Below are 16,200 nucleotides of genomic sequence, written 5' to 3'. Positions count from 1 at the left end.
TTCTTGATGATATTAGACGGGACATAATCAATCAGCTTACTGATGACGTAGCAACAAAAGGTCCATTAAAATATAACTTGTGGTTGGACTGTCTATATGGAAAGCCATATCCGTTAGATGAGAAAGTGAAGAAGTGTGCATTCAAGACATCGGCTGCAGTAATTTACAGTTCTGACGATGTGAAGCAAACTGTTAAAAACGGTATCCAGAAACTCTGCCAAGAAGAGGAGAACTATGTCAGTAAAGGTTCTGGTTGGACTCTGTCTAGTATAAACCGATTTGAGCTAAGAATTAGTCATTTCAGACCGATGCGGAACTAAATGATTGATTATAAATTTGTTAGCTTTCGTAAGTGATCCTGTAGTAGAATAGACATTATGTAATAAATATTATGTTTGTAAAAGAACTTGCGGTGTTTTTATTTTCTCAAACCTGACACTTTAGTGGTACTTTTTTAAAATATTAAAGTTGTTTTGTATCGGCCAGGGTTCGAACCAAGGACCTTAGTCGATCTAATCAATTATTAAATTAATGGGTGATTTATTTAATGAATTTTGGAATTTTTCCCGAATTCCTAGCTAAATAATTACGGATTTTCAAGATGGCGGCCAAATGACAAGATGGCGGGTGCCACAGTAATAAATGATTACTGCAATCTAGCGGATAAGAATTAAACTAACATGTCATCAGCGCGCTCTAGCCATCGATACAATGATGATGGCTTCCAGCATCGAAGACAAGATGGTGAACATGACGTCATACTAGGTGACGATATATATATGCTTTGAAAAAAAGTGGTGGGAGTCAGTACGCCAGCAGCCACCGCGGGGGAAGGATCGGTCGTCATTTTTATTTTTTTTTGCCCTCACCGGGTTCGAACCGAGGACTCCGAACTCCGTGTCGTAAAAGTATATTTTTTATTAATAATTTATTAAAATTTTATTATTTCATTTTTTTATAATTTTTAATTTTTTTTCTTTAAAATCGGATAATAAATAAAAAAGTTAAAGATGGCGACCATAACGAAAATTGCAACGGTGACGTCATCATCCAATATGACGGAAAACACATCGCCGGAATGTTCGAGAAAACAAAATTACGTCAACCAAGATGGCTGATCCAAAATGGCCGCCGGGGTCAAGGTCAAGGTCAAAGGTCAAGGTCAAGTCCTGATAGAGGCTTAACTGAGGCTTGAGTTAAGGATGCTTAAGCCTCTTCTAGGACATTTCTAGCCGCTGGGATTTTTACGGAATAAAACGGGAATTTTTCCCTCGAAACGGGAATTTTTCCCTCGAAAACGGGAATTTTTTTCTTAAAACGGGAATTTTTGAGTCATTTTGAGTCAATTTTGAGGAATTTTGAGGAATTTTTGCCGCCGTGACGTCACAAATCCAAGATGGCGGTCGGCACCACAGGCACCACAGCCTGAAGCCTGTCCCAGAAAATACTATCCTATACTACTGATGGACATAGGCTATTATCTATTGTCTAAAAAAATAAATTTTAAACGGGTTAAAAATATATCTTAATTTTTATAATGTGTGTCATAGATATACAAACTGTTAGTGTCATTCCTCTATGTCTGCCGAGCGAAATAGCTTTCAAGCCATTACGTTACGTTTTGCTATTGTAAGGAATTTATTAGAGAGTAAGAAAAATTGAAAGTCTGCATCGTAGTACCTCAATACACCGGTAGATGTCACTGTTTTTTTCAATCGTTTTATAGTTTGCACATCCTAACTAATATTATAAAAACGAGTGTTGTTTGCTACGCAAAGAAATTTTGCATAGAGATAATTTATGAGCTAGAGAGTGACATAGGCTCATTTTTATGTGCGGTTCCAGTGGAATTAGTAGATTCCTCTAAAAATACGTACTTTTATATTGTTACATTTTGTTTGGTTAATCGCCAGGTAAATTTATTTATATTTGTTTTGAAGTTATACTTCTAATGTGACTTCCAACAAGGTTGCGTTAAACGTTTAACGCTACCATGGAGGGGGTATGAAAGCACTGTCTGTTTGTACGCGGTGTTCTACAAAACTACTTTACGAATTTAATGAGGTTTCAAGTTAACTTGAGCGTAGCAGAGAAAAAAATATAAGTTTTATTTCATCAAAATCGGCTCAAGGAAAAAAGAGAAATCTTAATTTTATGACATACAACATAATCATTATATAAGAAGCCATTAAGTTTTGCTATGTAAGGAACTAAGTAGAGAGTAAGAAAAAATAGAGATCTTGCCAGTTTGTAGTGACGCCATATTTGTTTCAATTTTCAATGCCCTTTTTGTATATTACAATTTAAATTGCAGAAAATAATCATGTTCATAGACACATAAATAGTGAGTGTGTGTCATTTCTCTATGTCCACGATGTCTCGCCGCGTCAATTTTCTCCTTGGGGCAAACCCGTCCGCTTGGTAAAATAAACAGCTTTTATCGATGAGTGATTTCATGATTTATTTCATGAAAATCTGCTCTCATAAAAAAGTTAGTTTTAAAGACATTCAATAGGTCTCTCTCTCTCTCTCTCTCGTGGAAATCAATCTATGAATCGTTACAAATTTATTTCCTTTATTTTTTTTTTTTAGTTTGATTTGATACAATATGATTTCACTAAAAATCAATTTCTACCCCTTCCTATTTTCATTTCCACATTACGAAGTTTCACTTCTATCGCGCGGAGGGACTCCACGCAATATTTTTGCATGCAATTAAAAACTATTTTTTAATGATGCCAAAGAAGTATAACTTCTCACGCGCTTACCTAAGTACACGCACCAATTTGTTTTATTTAATTTCTTCTATATATTTTTTCTCCCTACCTAGGGCACTCATAATTCTTTTAAATTTCACGTGTATGTTTTCAATATCATTCGAGCTGTACAATTTTTCTGTCAAATTGGTCATTATTTATACTCTGTTTCATTTTGGAAACATACGTTTATTTTTTTGATATTATGACATAAAAAAATTCGTTTCACTAACATTCTTAGGTTTTTATTGTGTGGATAGTTTTAAGTTTAATATTATGTAGGTACATAAATTATTATACTTATAAATTTCATAGAAATTTATTCATAGGTTGGTAGGGCCTACTAATTTTTTCTATTTGTCAATATTGTTATTTTTTTACAGTAACTACTTATTTGCAAGGAGTTTGGTTTAGTGTTTATAATTTATCTGCTGAGCGTCAAGCGTCGCTTAGGGCTGCCGAGACCGAAGACCAGAAATATTTGTCAATTTAGTTATGTAATATTTGTTGAAAAATTTGAATTTTACTATTTCAGGTAGGTTGATTTCTTTATTAATTAGAGTAGTTACGTGTAATTGCCTTCTTCCTTTATTTCATACTAAACATTACGTGAGATAATGTTATATATGTATATTTTAATTTCATTTCCTTTCTTATATATATATATTCTTACCTACCTACTTATATTAAATTTTAGGTGGATGTTAACATTGTTATTCCAGTTGTATAATTTTTTTTGTCAAATTAGTTCTTATTTATACTTTTTTGTTTCATTTTGGACTATGTTTTTTACTTAATTCAAAGATTTGTGGTGTGTACAGGGAGTGATATCTCTATTCATTTCTATACTCCTTTGGATAAGCGGAATATGGCCACCACAGTTTTACATACAAACAAATCCTACAAAGTTTTAAACTTTATGACAAATAAAAAATAGTTTCACAAACATCATTAGTTTTTTTTTTTAGTGTGTATAGTTTGAAGTTTAATATTATGTACCTATGTACGTAAATTCTTAAACATAGAGTTATTTATTAATTTATTTAGAAATTTATTCATAGGTAGGTAAAAAGTTTTTCTAATTGTCAATATTGTTATTATGGTATATAGGAGTACAATAAATGCCTACATTCTTATATTCCTTTATATCTCTTTCGATTTGGAGTGTTACCGAGCCATTCGGGGTCCTCAACATAACCCCCCCCCCCCCCTCGGGTGGTGGTCAAAGACCCAAAATTTCGAAAGTTTCAAAATTTTTTAAAATCTTTCTCTTTCGATTTTAAGTGTACCTACTCGAGCCATTCAGGGTCCTCGAACCCCCCGCCCCCCTCTGGAACCAAAGCCCCAAAATTTCGACAATTTCAGGAATTTAAAATATCTATTCTTTCGAGATGGAATGTTCCGAAACATTCCAGGTCCTGAACCTCCCCCCCCCCCCCAAACCCGCTCTTCCTAAAACGTGAAAACCCCAAAAATTCGAAAAATTGGATGAAATTGTATTAAAATTAAGTCATTCCGAACTAAAGTGTCCGGAATGTTGGAACTTTTACCCAAAATCGACTTCTCCATCAAATTTATTGTGAAAAGGGGGGGTGGGGGGGAATGCAAAACCCCAAAATTTCGAAAAATTAAAAAAAAATTCTTAAATTTAAGTATACTGTTTTACTATTTGGGGTGTTTCCGAGCCATTCGGGGTCCTCAAACGACCCTCCCCCTACAAGGAGTCAAAAACCCAATAATTAAAAAATTTCCCAAAATTTCGAAAATATATTCTCTTTCGATTTGGAGTGTTTACGAGCCATTCGGGATACTCAACATCACCCCCTCCCCTCTCAGGGGTCAAAACCCCAAAATTTAGAAAATTTCAAAAATAATTCTCTTTCGATTTTTATTGTTTCCCTGCCATTCAGGGTCCTCAGAATCACCCCTCCCCCTCTGGGGACAATCCCCAAAAACTCGAAAATTTCAGGAATTTCAAAAATCATTTCTTTCGAATTGGAGTGTTCCGAACCATTCGAGGTCCTGAACCTCCACCCCCCCCCCCTCCCCTTTTTTCCCCCCATAAAAATGAAAGCCGCAAAATATTCGAAAACATGGAGGAAATTGTATTAACTTTAAGTCATTACGAAATAAGTGTCCGGGGGATGGTGGAACTTTTACCCAAAGACGTCTTCTCCATCAAATTTGTGGTAGGGGGGAGGAATGCAAAACCCCACAATTTCGAAAAATTTCTTAAATTTAAGAATACTTTTTTACTATTTAGAGTGTTTCCGAGCCTTTCGGGGTCCTCAAATTACCCCCCCCCCCCACACAAGGAGTTAAAGACCCAATAATTAAAAAGTCTCCCAAAATTTCAAAAATCTATTTTCTTTCGATTTGGAGTGTTTACGAGCCATTTGGGGTTCTCAACATCACCCACCCTCAGGGGTCAAAACCTCAAAATTTAATATTTCAAAATCATTCTCTTCGATTTTTATTGTTTCCCAGCCTTTAAGGGTCCTCAAAATCACCCCTCCCCCTCTGGGGACAAACCCCCAAAATTTCGAAATTTTCAGGAATTTCATATATAATTTCTTTCGAAGTGGGGTGTTCCAAACCATTCAAGGTCCTGAACATCCACCTTCCGCAAAAGTGAATGCCCCAAAATTTCGAAATATAAGAATGTATATAGTTGGATGTTGGCATGTATGACGTCGATAAACTCTTACACCTTTTGAAAGATCGCCATGAAAGTTGGCACATCGAAGTGTTTTTATCATGGAGAAGGTTTTTATGCTATACATTTTTTTGTAACTCGCCGCTAGATGGCGCTGTAGCGCATCAACTTCTAAACCTTTCAAACCGATCGCCATGGGTGAACAGAAAATCATAGGTCACAGATACACAAACAGTAATTATGTGTCATTTATTAATGTGCACCACACTGGAAATATCGCTGTCCATTTTGCTGTAACTCGCGTACAATATATCACCCAGTGTTCAGCCCGGGCAAAGCCGGGTACTGCAGCTAGTATCCTTATAATCCTCAACCTCACTTGGATATCGTCTTTTTAGATAATTATGCTTTGGTTTATAGCCATGGAATTAAAACTACTGAAGATGTGACCTGTTTTATTTCACTGCGTTCATTTATTATATGCTTCCTACAAAAAAAAATTCAGTAAACAAATAAGAAGAAAAAAAAATCTTATGTTACCCAAGTGTTGAACTGTGTTTCAGTCTTCGCTAGAGCACAAACAGCAAAATTTTATTAGTATAAACTTAATTTCCTTTAACCGACCACTTTTATTATGTACTTTAATCTATATTTTTTCTTTGTTTGTTAGAAAACTTTATGTTTAATTTCCATTCATCTCAATCAGTTCTAAAGCATTTTCGCAATAATTATAAGAGTGGAGAGTCATGTTTTTGTTTTAATTCTGCTTTGAAATCATTACGCATGAAGCCAAATTTTTTTATCACACACACATATGACAATTTTTAGACTATGTGATACAGTAAGATGAGGCAATTTGTCAAGTTACCACTGAACCTTGCATTAATCAAGTTCATGGTAGCAGAAAATTAGTTTATTTTTTTAATCTTATTTGGCAAAGAACAGAGCTGGACTATGATGAGAAATTTAAGTAGTTAAAAACTGCAAATTGCTTTCCCTAGTAGTGTGAAAAAAAAAAAACAGAATATAAAAAAATACATCGCTGTTCGTGACAGCCTGGCGTTTTTCTTGCCGACCAGTTGCAAGTCTTTGATTTGATTGAAAAAAAAACAACATACAATTCCTATCTCCTTTCGGCGTTTAGGAATATTAATGACATTGTGACGAGGAATTGAATTATTTCGTGATGGTTAAGTTCTGTGATACGTTACACCACATAAGTGGCAGTGAAGAGGTATAAACACTGGCATCGTCCAGATGGACCCGAGTTCATCCCTATAGGGCCAACATGATTTCTGATTTTTTTCCTCCTGAAGTCACCCCATGAAATTCTGAGATGATCCTGAGAATGCTGTGATGGGCCATGGCCCAATATACGTAATCTATTTTGGGTGATAATCAAATTTTTTTAAAATACATGAGACACATGTAGGTGTTTTTGAAATATATTTTTACTCATCAATAGTTGGTACTACTCACATAATATTTGGCAAGCAAATGATTAACTTGTTTATTGTAATTACTGTACAAAAATATGATTCATGACGAAGTGGAATCAACCAAGGAGCTGACAAATAACGATATTTGGGATAAAAATTGTTGAAGTAAAAAACTTTTTTTTTTTTTTAATATTTCCATCTAAGGGAATGCCTCACATTTCAGGTCAAGATTTTATATTAACAGTAATTACGGGTAAACTTGTAGACTTTTTCAATTGTTTTACTTTCACGAAATGAAATATATGTACAGCCCATACTTTTTGCATAATTAGCTCCCGAAGTTAATTTTTAACGTTTTTGGGTTGTACAAATAAGGAGAATTTAATTTATTGAAAAAATTAAACTGTTAATGTTTAACTGCAATGCCACTGGCTACAAAAACACTTTTCATGTTTCTTGGCTGTCAAAATCCTAACAAATTTGAGAATTTTGAAATACCAGTTAAAATAATGAATATTTTCTAAAAAAAATTCAAACCATTTATTGAAGTAGCCAGTGGCATTGCAGTTAAACCTAAAAAAATTCAGTTCTGCAATAAATTAAATTCTCCTTATTTGCACAACCCAAAAACATTAAAAATTTAAATTTGGCAGCTAATTATGCAAAAAGTAGGCGCTGTATAATATGCAAAAAGTAGGCGCTGTATAAATTTTTCATTTCGTGAAAGTAAAACAATTGAAAAATTCTAAAAGTTGATCAGTGATTAATATAAATATAAAATCATGACTTGAAATGGGAGGCACCTTAGTAAGATAATGAAACAAAATTTACAACGCAAATGACAGACACCTTAGCTATTTTTCTAAGCAGTCATTTGCCATAGCTGATCACCAGCTTTTCTATGTCTTCTGCATACTCAGTTACAGCCAAGTTCTTGAATCAGTCATTAATGTCCTCTTTCATTTCGTTGTTAATTCCATAGTGGTTACCGGACAAAAGATCCTTCAAATACGGGATTTCAATTTTTCCTCGATCCTTCGTGTGTGTTCGTCAGTCACAACTGAAGGTCGGCACGAGCTTTATTAATAATAAATATTCTTTCGCTCGCCATTAAAAATTATGCATCATTTTCGAAATGAAGCTTCTTTCATCACATTACCATAAACTTCTGTTATCTCTATGCTAATTTCGATAGGGCGGAATTTTTTCGCATTCAAAAAGCGTATTGCACTACGAACCTTACACATTTAAAAGTCTATCTATAAACAGTAAACGATCTTGGCGGCTCGCTGTCAGACTTTTCGCGTCAGACTGACGAAGGAATGGACAGGTCCATGTCGCGACGGTGGGGGAGGTGGCAGAATTGGGCAGCTCGTCATATCAATAATTTCTTTACTTTTAGAATGATCATCGTACAAATACGGGGTGCACTCGCAATGTGTTAGCAGTAATGACGATGCGAAAAAAAAGTACCGTTGTGAAGCGCGCGTGGTCACTGCATTGACTAGCGGTATTCACGTAGAGTTCACACGTGGATGAGCGACGCAACGCACACAGTTCACATGCCTGTGGTGCAATACACAGCTGCAGAGGGCGATGTGATTGAACATATACTGTCAAGACTGATTACCATTTAAATACAGTCAGTTGTAAACTTGTTCGTTTAATTCACTTATTCACGAATCATTATGTACCTATTGCACGTAACTTTCGGATGGATTAAAAATAAGTTCATGGACATACGCAATATACTGGTTTACACTGTTCGTCATAGACCAACCTCAAGAATGGACTATAGGGATGAATACGTAAACGCTCCGAGAACACGCCACAGATCAGATGATGTCCAGTGTTAAAAGCATAGACGACACCGTAATGGCTACCTGTAGGCCTATAAACCAAGAAAGGCATTTGTACATTAAATAATCTTTTATCAGAACACAAAATTGAAAGTATATTTAAAAAAATGTATCGAACGATTTTGTTCAATGATTTTGTATAAATACGCTACATTTTTTCTCTCTTTTTAAAAACATCCAAGGTGAAAAAATTTGTAATTTTTTCTTAAGTATGTGTTGTATGCATTGCCTTCAGAGCTTACATACATCTTTATAAAAGTGCAGCTTTCACTCTATTTTTCCACACAAAATGATCTAAAATTACAGAATTTCTCCTGTATACTACTTTCACAAAAACAAATTCTTGGCAACTGGTTTCCCAAAAAAAAAAAAAAAATGTAATGTTACAAATTTTTCTTTACAGTGTTGACTCTTATTTTCAGTTGGTCAGCCGTGTAAACGTTGCGACCTTGACTCATCAGTCAGTGCACAAAGAGTCATGGCCACTGCTTTCGAAGAGCTTGAGAGTCCAAAGTCGCGCGCAGTCTGACTACCGTCTAGTGAGATAAGAGCTCGCACCAGACAGACGCCACTAGCTCGCCAGACTGAACCCAGACGCGAACGGTCTCTCCAATCAACCACGAACGAAGGGTTTTTCTGTCCTCTCCAAGTGCGCAGGTATTTATTCACCATTATACCCGTGCATTTTAATATGCAGGTTTTTCAATATCGTTGGCTGGTTGCGCCATGGGAGATATTGGTCAATGGAGCGGGTGTGAATTATCAGTTTGATTTCACTCTGTGGGGATGAGATCTATTGCGAAATAATTTGTCTTGTCTACTAGGCCGTGTTCAAAGTTTATACATATACATACTTTTCCTCGGAAGAAACATCACAAGGGCTGTCCGAACTCGAAGTAAAGTACTGAGGTTAAATTATATTCAAAGCTAGTATGTAACACAACTATGGTACGGCTTTGGATTCGAATCTGAGATTTAAATCTAACTTATACTAAGTAATTGAAGTATTCTAGTATGCAAATAAACGTATCTCTGTACTCCTTGCGCACGTCGAGTTAAAGAAACGTCGTTATATTGCAAAGCATTTTGTAGGTTTTATATAATTTAACATTTAAATAGTTTAAAGCCTTTTAAAACCATTTTCATTTTGTTTTGTTTTGTTGTATTAAAATAAATAATGAAACAAAACTAAACTTTGAAATAAATTTATAAGGACTTTTCAACAAATGCAGGCACATAGCCTACATACCAATGGAACCTACAAAACAATTGTAGAATTACGAAGTGAATTGCTGTACATTTTTGTAGCATCAATGAAGTTTTAAAAACAACAAATTTATATTAAAAAAATTTCTCTAATATTTATACATATGTAGAAAAATGTGACGAGAACTGTTTGGCTGGCTAATACCGTTTGAAGAGGCTAAATATTGAAACCGTTCGTTTTCGTCAAGTACGCCCCAAGGGCAAGTGAAGTACGGAAGTTCACAAGTACACAATAAATTGCGTACTTGAATTTGGACACGACCTTACAATAAATACACTTTGTTAGTGTCTGAAAATTTTACATCATTGGTATTCACTAGTGAAAATACTTTTGAATGGGTTAAGCCTCAGTCATATTAAGCATTTTTACTAGCTGATGCTTGCTGTAGCTGTAAGCAGCAACAGCAAACAGCGGCTGGTAGGGGGCTTATACTACAGTCTACAACAGTGGCTGATAACGATTCAGTAGTAAAGAGCGTGGTGTAGAACATTTCTTCTTAAGGACCAAGACGATAGTTTAAATCTGTCTTGAATGCTTTTTTTTAAAAGATCTATGAGAAACATTTAGTTCCACAGGATGTAATTCGCCCGTCATCTTATTGACAGCTGAGTCCTTATCGTCCCTTCTAATGTATTCATAGGACAAAGTGTCCCATAAGCTCTAACGCTTCCTATAGGTACATTAAGCAAAACTATAAATTGGTTTCCAGAACAACTTATCTCGCCGAACAATTCAGTGTCAGCAGCGCTGCAGTACCAGCCGCTTGTGCGCAGCTGAGGGTTCAGACTGGCTGGTGGGTCGCTGCCAGCAGGTACCTGCCGGTCACGTAACCATCCCGTGTTCGCTGGTGGCTGCTAAGAGTTGAGCACGCGCTACTTGAAACGGCGCTAGCAGATCTCGAAATTTGGTATCTTAAGGTGGGTTTACGATTGAAAATTAAGAATTAAGACTTAAGACTTAGTCGTGTACTTACCATATGACTCTATGTAAACTAGTGGAATGGTTTATGATTGTCGTGTGTTAATTTTGAAGGGTCGTGTGCGAACCATATGATGACTTAAGACTTAACAGAAATGCTTATATTTTATATTTTTCGTTAAGACTTAAGGGAAGCGACCAATCACAACAAACCGGAACCTTTCAACCGGAAGTTTGTCTAATTATTGGACCGAGCAAAGCAGTATTTTCGGTTAGAATTCGTATACCTATTTGTCATTTGTAATCATCATCCATTTCGAAAAATAGATATCCCATTTGTCAATAACCTATTTAAAACCTGCTTCACCATTTCGAACAATGGCCGACCATGTGTTTTGTGCTGTGATTGGTTAGAATTAACGACTTCTATGACAATCATAAACTGGAAAATGTAGTTTTGACTTAATCGTGTGCTCGATGTTAAGTTATAATTCTTAAGGAAATCAATCGTAAACCCAGCTTTAGTGCATATTGAGATCACCTCCATATTCCGTCTGAAACTTACGCTACCTTTATGGTGCTTCCGCGCCATCTCTGGGAACGCCGACACGGCATGTGATAAGGTCGCTCACACAACACAATACACATTGACGCAGCTCAGACAGCTAGGTATATTGCTGTGTGTTTGCGACACTTAGAGTTGTAGAAAACATACAGAAGTTTACAGATGTATGTCCGGGGTCTGGCTTCTGGTGGTGGTGCTTAGTGCCGGTCCACCTTCTAGGATGGTGACGTCACGGCGGCCACACTAGATGACCTTGATCATGACCTTTGACCTTTAGCATGACCTTGACTTTCAACATTTTACTTAAATTACCGAAAATTGACCCAAAATTCGCCAAAACATTGAAAATGAAAATTTTTCTCTTCATCGAGGAAAACAATTCCCGTTTTGAGGGAAAATTTCCCGTTTTAGTCCTCAAAAATACCAAAAGCTTAAAAAGTCCGTAATGAGGCTTAAGAATCCATATCTACAGCCTCCCTAACCTTCCGAGGTCATGACATTGATAATTAGGATGGCATGAAAGCCATTTTGAATTTTGACGTAACTTTTTTTCATTTTCTTGACGGCAGCGATCTTTAAAAATCAGTAATTTTTGTAACTTACTAGAAAATCGGGAAAAAAATTTTATTTATAAAAAATATTAAATAATAAAATTTAAATAAAAATTAATAACAACACCGTTGCACATAACATTACGATCACTATCTTGGATTCTGGAAACATTGCATGTTTCGTTGCGCCTGTAATTTTGTATGTGTATAATGTCATATTGCACTTTTCGTTACGCCCGCCATCTTGGATTTATAACGTTGCAATCATCGTTACGTTCGCAATTTTGAAAAAACCATAATTTTTATGATAGAAATTCAGAAAAATTTAAAAATTATAAAAAAAAATCAATCATTATTTAATAAATTTTTATTTTAAAAACGCACATCATGGAGTTCTCGGTTCGAAACCGGGGAGGACAAAAATAAAAAAATGGCGACAGATCCTTTCTCCACAGAAGCCGCCAGTAGACTGAACTCCAAACACTAATGCTAAGGTACATATATACATGATGTCACGTCCGTCATCTCTTAATAGTCTGCTGGAGTGCAGTACTGCCATGTTAGATTTATTTCTACCCACTAGAGTGCAGTATTAAATTATTATTACTGTACCACCCGCCATCTTGAAATTTGGATGCCATCTTGGAAATTCATAATTATTTAGCTATAAATCCGGGAAAAATTCCATAAATCATCCAAAAAACTCATTAACTAATTGATTGATTATAATGACTACTGTCCTTTGTTAGATAACACAGTGATGCAATAATATTTAATTTTTTGTAAGAAATAACAATTTTAAAAATATAGTGGAAAGAATTAAAAGATGCTAAAATGTCTCTACTGCCAGCCTAGAGTATGCCGATGAGGACATATTAACTACCATTTTGAAATTATGAAATTATTAACTTAGAAATTCCAGACAAATTCCAAAAAAATTCATTTTATAAAATATGCATTTAATTTACTGATAGAATCGATGTACTTCTTTCCTTGGTTCATTACTTGGCGAATGCAAAATAAATAAAATAAATTAATCATCATATCAATGTAACATAAAAGGGAGAAATTAAATATTTTTTTACAAATACAATTAGTACATAACCTATACTACTACAGAATAACTTGCTAAAGTAAGCAATCTTATAAAAATTTAGTTATGCATTGGCTTGAACTGACTAATTCTTAGCTCCAATCGGTTTATTAAAGGCAGAAACCAGCCAGATCCTTTGTATGCAATTTTTTTTGTTCTTCCTGACAGAGGTTCCCAATGCTATGTTTAATAGACTGCTTCACATCGTCACAATTGTAAATGGGAGTATTCACTGTCTTGAATAAACACTTATTCACTTTGTCGTCGAACGGATATGGTTTACCGTATACACAGTCCAACCAAAAGTTATATTTTAAATGTCTATAATCAGCTACTTCATCAGTAAGTTGATTGATAATGTTCTGCCTGATATCATCAAGAAAAGTATAAATATCTTTCGACTCACTAAACGTATTTAGCAATTAGTAGTCTTTCAACGTTCTTCGTAGAACCCGTTCTAAGTAGAACCCGTTTTCATTTACCTGTAATGCACCGAGCACAGACTTAGGCTTACATTCCTGTCCAGATGTCATCGCAATCGGTTGCTGATCATATGTTTTTGTATTTGTACCCAAACAAGTCTCCAATCTAAAGATTCTGCCAGCTGGTGAACTTCTCCTTTGTTGAGCAAGGATATAGTTCTAGAACATGCCAAAATTTTTTGTAATTTTTTGTCCTCCTGGGTAATTCTGACAATATTTTGATGGTTTTCTCCGCATGTTTCTGGTTATTTCTGAGTTATGAAGCTCTGGATAAAACATATTTTACTTAATGAGGCATGCAATTTTATTTGAGTCACATTAAATTTGGAAATTTTTGCTACCAAATTATCTAACTAAAAATGATGATCCATAAAAAGACCAGGTACATAAATAAAACGCTATGAAATGTTTATATATAACTAGATGACCAGTTGAACTTTGTACCACCTAAAATTATTTGATTGTAACTCTTCATAAGCGGTTATCAATCCTTATCAACCTTCCAAATCTAATTTATTGAGAACGAGAGTTTTAGCCGCATCGTGTTATTACATAAAACTCGTTTGTAATTTAAATGAATTCAATGTATTTAATTTACATGAAAGATAAATGCAGTTAACTTTCAATGCAAAGCTTTCTAGTATACAACGTTTATCGTTTCGTTATTCGGCGCGTAAATAATCAATGATGATGGCTTTCCGACACGCGAACACGTGACATACAGTTGTCCATGCGGGAAACACGGAAACTCCAACTTAATTTCAGAAACTTCCAATGACTGGCCTTGTGATTTGTTGATGTTCATCGTAAAGGCCAGACGCACGGGAAATTGCAGCCGTTTAAAATCTAATGGCAAGTTCGTTGGAATAATCCATTTGTGCGGAATCAAAACATCCTCTCCTTTGTACTTTCCCTTGATAATCGTCGCCTCGATGACGTCGTTCATAAGCTTTTACACCGCCGGTCACGTTCCATTGCATAGTCGAGGTTGATTGATGTTACCCATCATGATGATGACTTTTGATACGCCCCTCGTGCCCTAAAATTATATTATTTAGATTTAGTAAAAAAAGGCCTAGGAAACAGCTGGAGAAAATTATAGAAAAAAATACAATTATTACCAGAGGGGGCATGAGGTGGTGAAAAAGACAAATTTATACTCCCTGCACACAAGCAACATGGGAGCTAGTGGATCGTTTAAATAGATTAAGGAATATGATAAATAAATAAACACTACATAAGTAGCTTGGTCTATAGGTTTCCCTAGTTTATTTGAATAGGTTTTGTTTTCGCATTGTTTCGATTTCACAATAAAATATCTTACCAAGTAACAATAAGGAGGGCCAGCACAAAATTATTTAAAACAATTTATATTATATTAATTAAACATCATCACAGAACAAAAATAAAATATTCCACCTTATTAGATTCTTTAGCTGATTACATAGATAATAGTCTCATTAATTTTACACATTCTCGTCGATTAAGTTCTTAAGTCACTGTTCGTGGGTATGCATTTAATAATTTGTTTCGTTGCCGCTAGGGGGAAGTTATATGTAAATATCACCCTGGGGTTCCAGTTGAACATCTGGCAGGGAGGGAGCTCTTCTTAGAGAGAAATGAAGCTGGAGGTCCTGGACAACATGATGGGTGCAATTTCGGCGCCCAAATGTTGGACCCTGTCTGAAACACAAGCAAAATTCCAAACGAATTAGACCTGCTTCAAGACAGTCAAACACAGTCAGCGAGAAAAGGCCAACAAACGGGAATTCGGGGAGGAAAAAGATCAAAGTAACTCACCAAACAGAGTGTAGCTCCAGGGCTCAGGAGATGTCTCGCGCCGACATCAGAACGGCGCGGACCGAGAATTGAGCGGATGACGCGACAGAAATCGTCATTTAGAAAATAAAAAAAATTAATAAAATATAAACTAAGACATGATGTGCTGTTACATAACTGTCCCACACACAGAAAGTGTTTTGTTTTTATTATAAATAAAATTTTTTTAATTATTATTATTTGTTGACATTTTTATGTTTTGTTCTAGTGTTGTGTATTTGGACGTATCTACGACTACCATACTCTATGGCGTAGCCCAAGTGACTTTGAAGTTCAATTAGCAAGACCCCTCTAGGGAGCAATTGACTTAAACGGCAAATTGAAGTTTTTATACATAATTTGCATAACAAAACTTTCATTGTTGAAAAATACAGTTTTAAATTTAAGACATTTTAGCATATTAAGTTGTATTGTTAAGTGTCTGTATTTTGTTTTAATGTGATAATTAAGTCAACAATCGGTGTGTCACGGCCAATGAGAGGCCATGTTACTTAAGATAAGCGTCATTACAGAATTAACGAAAAAAGTCTTGGAATAACGACGGCGTTGGCTAGATATCCCGGGTTTCAATCCCCTTAAAAATCAGAAATATCTACGAGCTAAGTAGATCATCCTATTACTAGGATGTTTTAAATCGTCGTCTAAATATAAATTACATATTGTTTAATTAGGGCACGTTCTGTATGACGAGTAATTAGGAGTGAATTACCGTGAGTAAAATACCATCTCATGATGCTATCCTGAATGAACTGTTTTCTGCCTTAACGTATTGTAA

The 16,200-nt window shown here is 35.3% G+C and overlaps 1 protein-coding gene across 5 annotated transcripts in view; it reads left to right on the top strand.

Moving 5' to 3' along the window:
* Positions 1-9,245: 9,245 nt before the first annotated feature.
* LOC134538759 (mitochondrial amidoxime-reducing component 1-like) overlaps positions 9,246-16,200 on the top strand; it is a 176,373-nt gene continuing 169,418 nt past the window's right edge. Inside the window, exons 1-2 of one of the 5 annotated variants that reach the window (XM_063380245.1) lie at positions 9,246-9,367; positions 10,687-10,788. The gene's annotated coding sequence lies outside the window, so the exon portion shown is untranslated. Of the gene's footprint in view, positions 9,368-10,686; positions 10,789-10,871; positions 10,895-16,200 lie in introns of those variants that run through there. The other 4 variants (XM_063380242.1, XM_063380239.1, XM_063380243.1 and 1 more) reach the window with 4 other exon arrangements.

The sequence above is a fragment of the Bacillus rossius genome, chromosome 14 (genome assembly GCF_032445375.1).
Source record: "Bacillus rossius redtenbacheri isolate Brsri chromosome 14, Brsri_v3, whole genome shotgun sequence".
NCBI lineage: Eukaryota > Metazoa > Arthropoda > Insecta > Phasmatodea > Bacillidae > Bacillus > Bacillus rossius.
The sequence above is the reverse complement of the archived record's forward strand: the minus strand, read 5'-3'. Positions and strand labels throughout refer to the sequence as shown.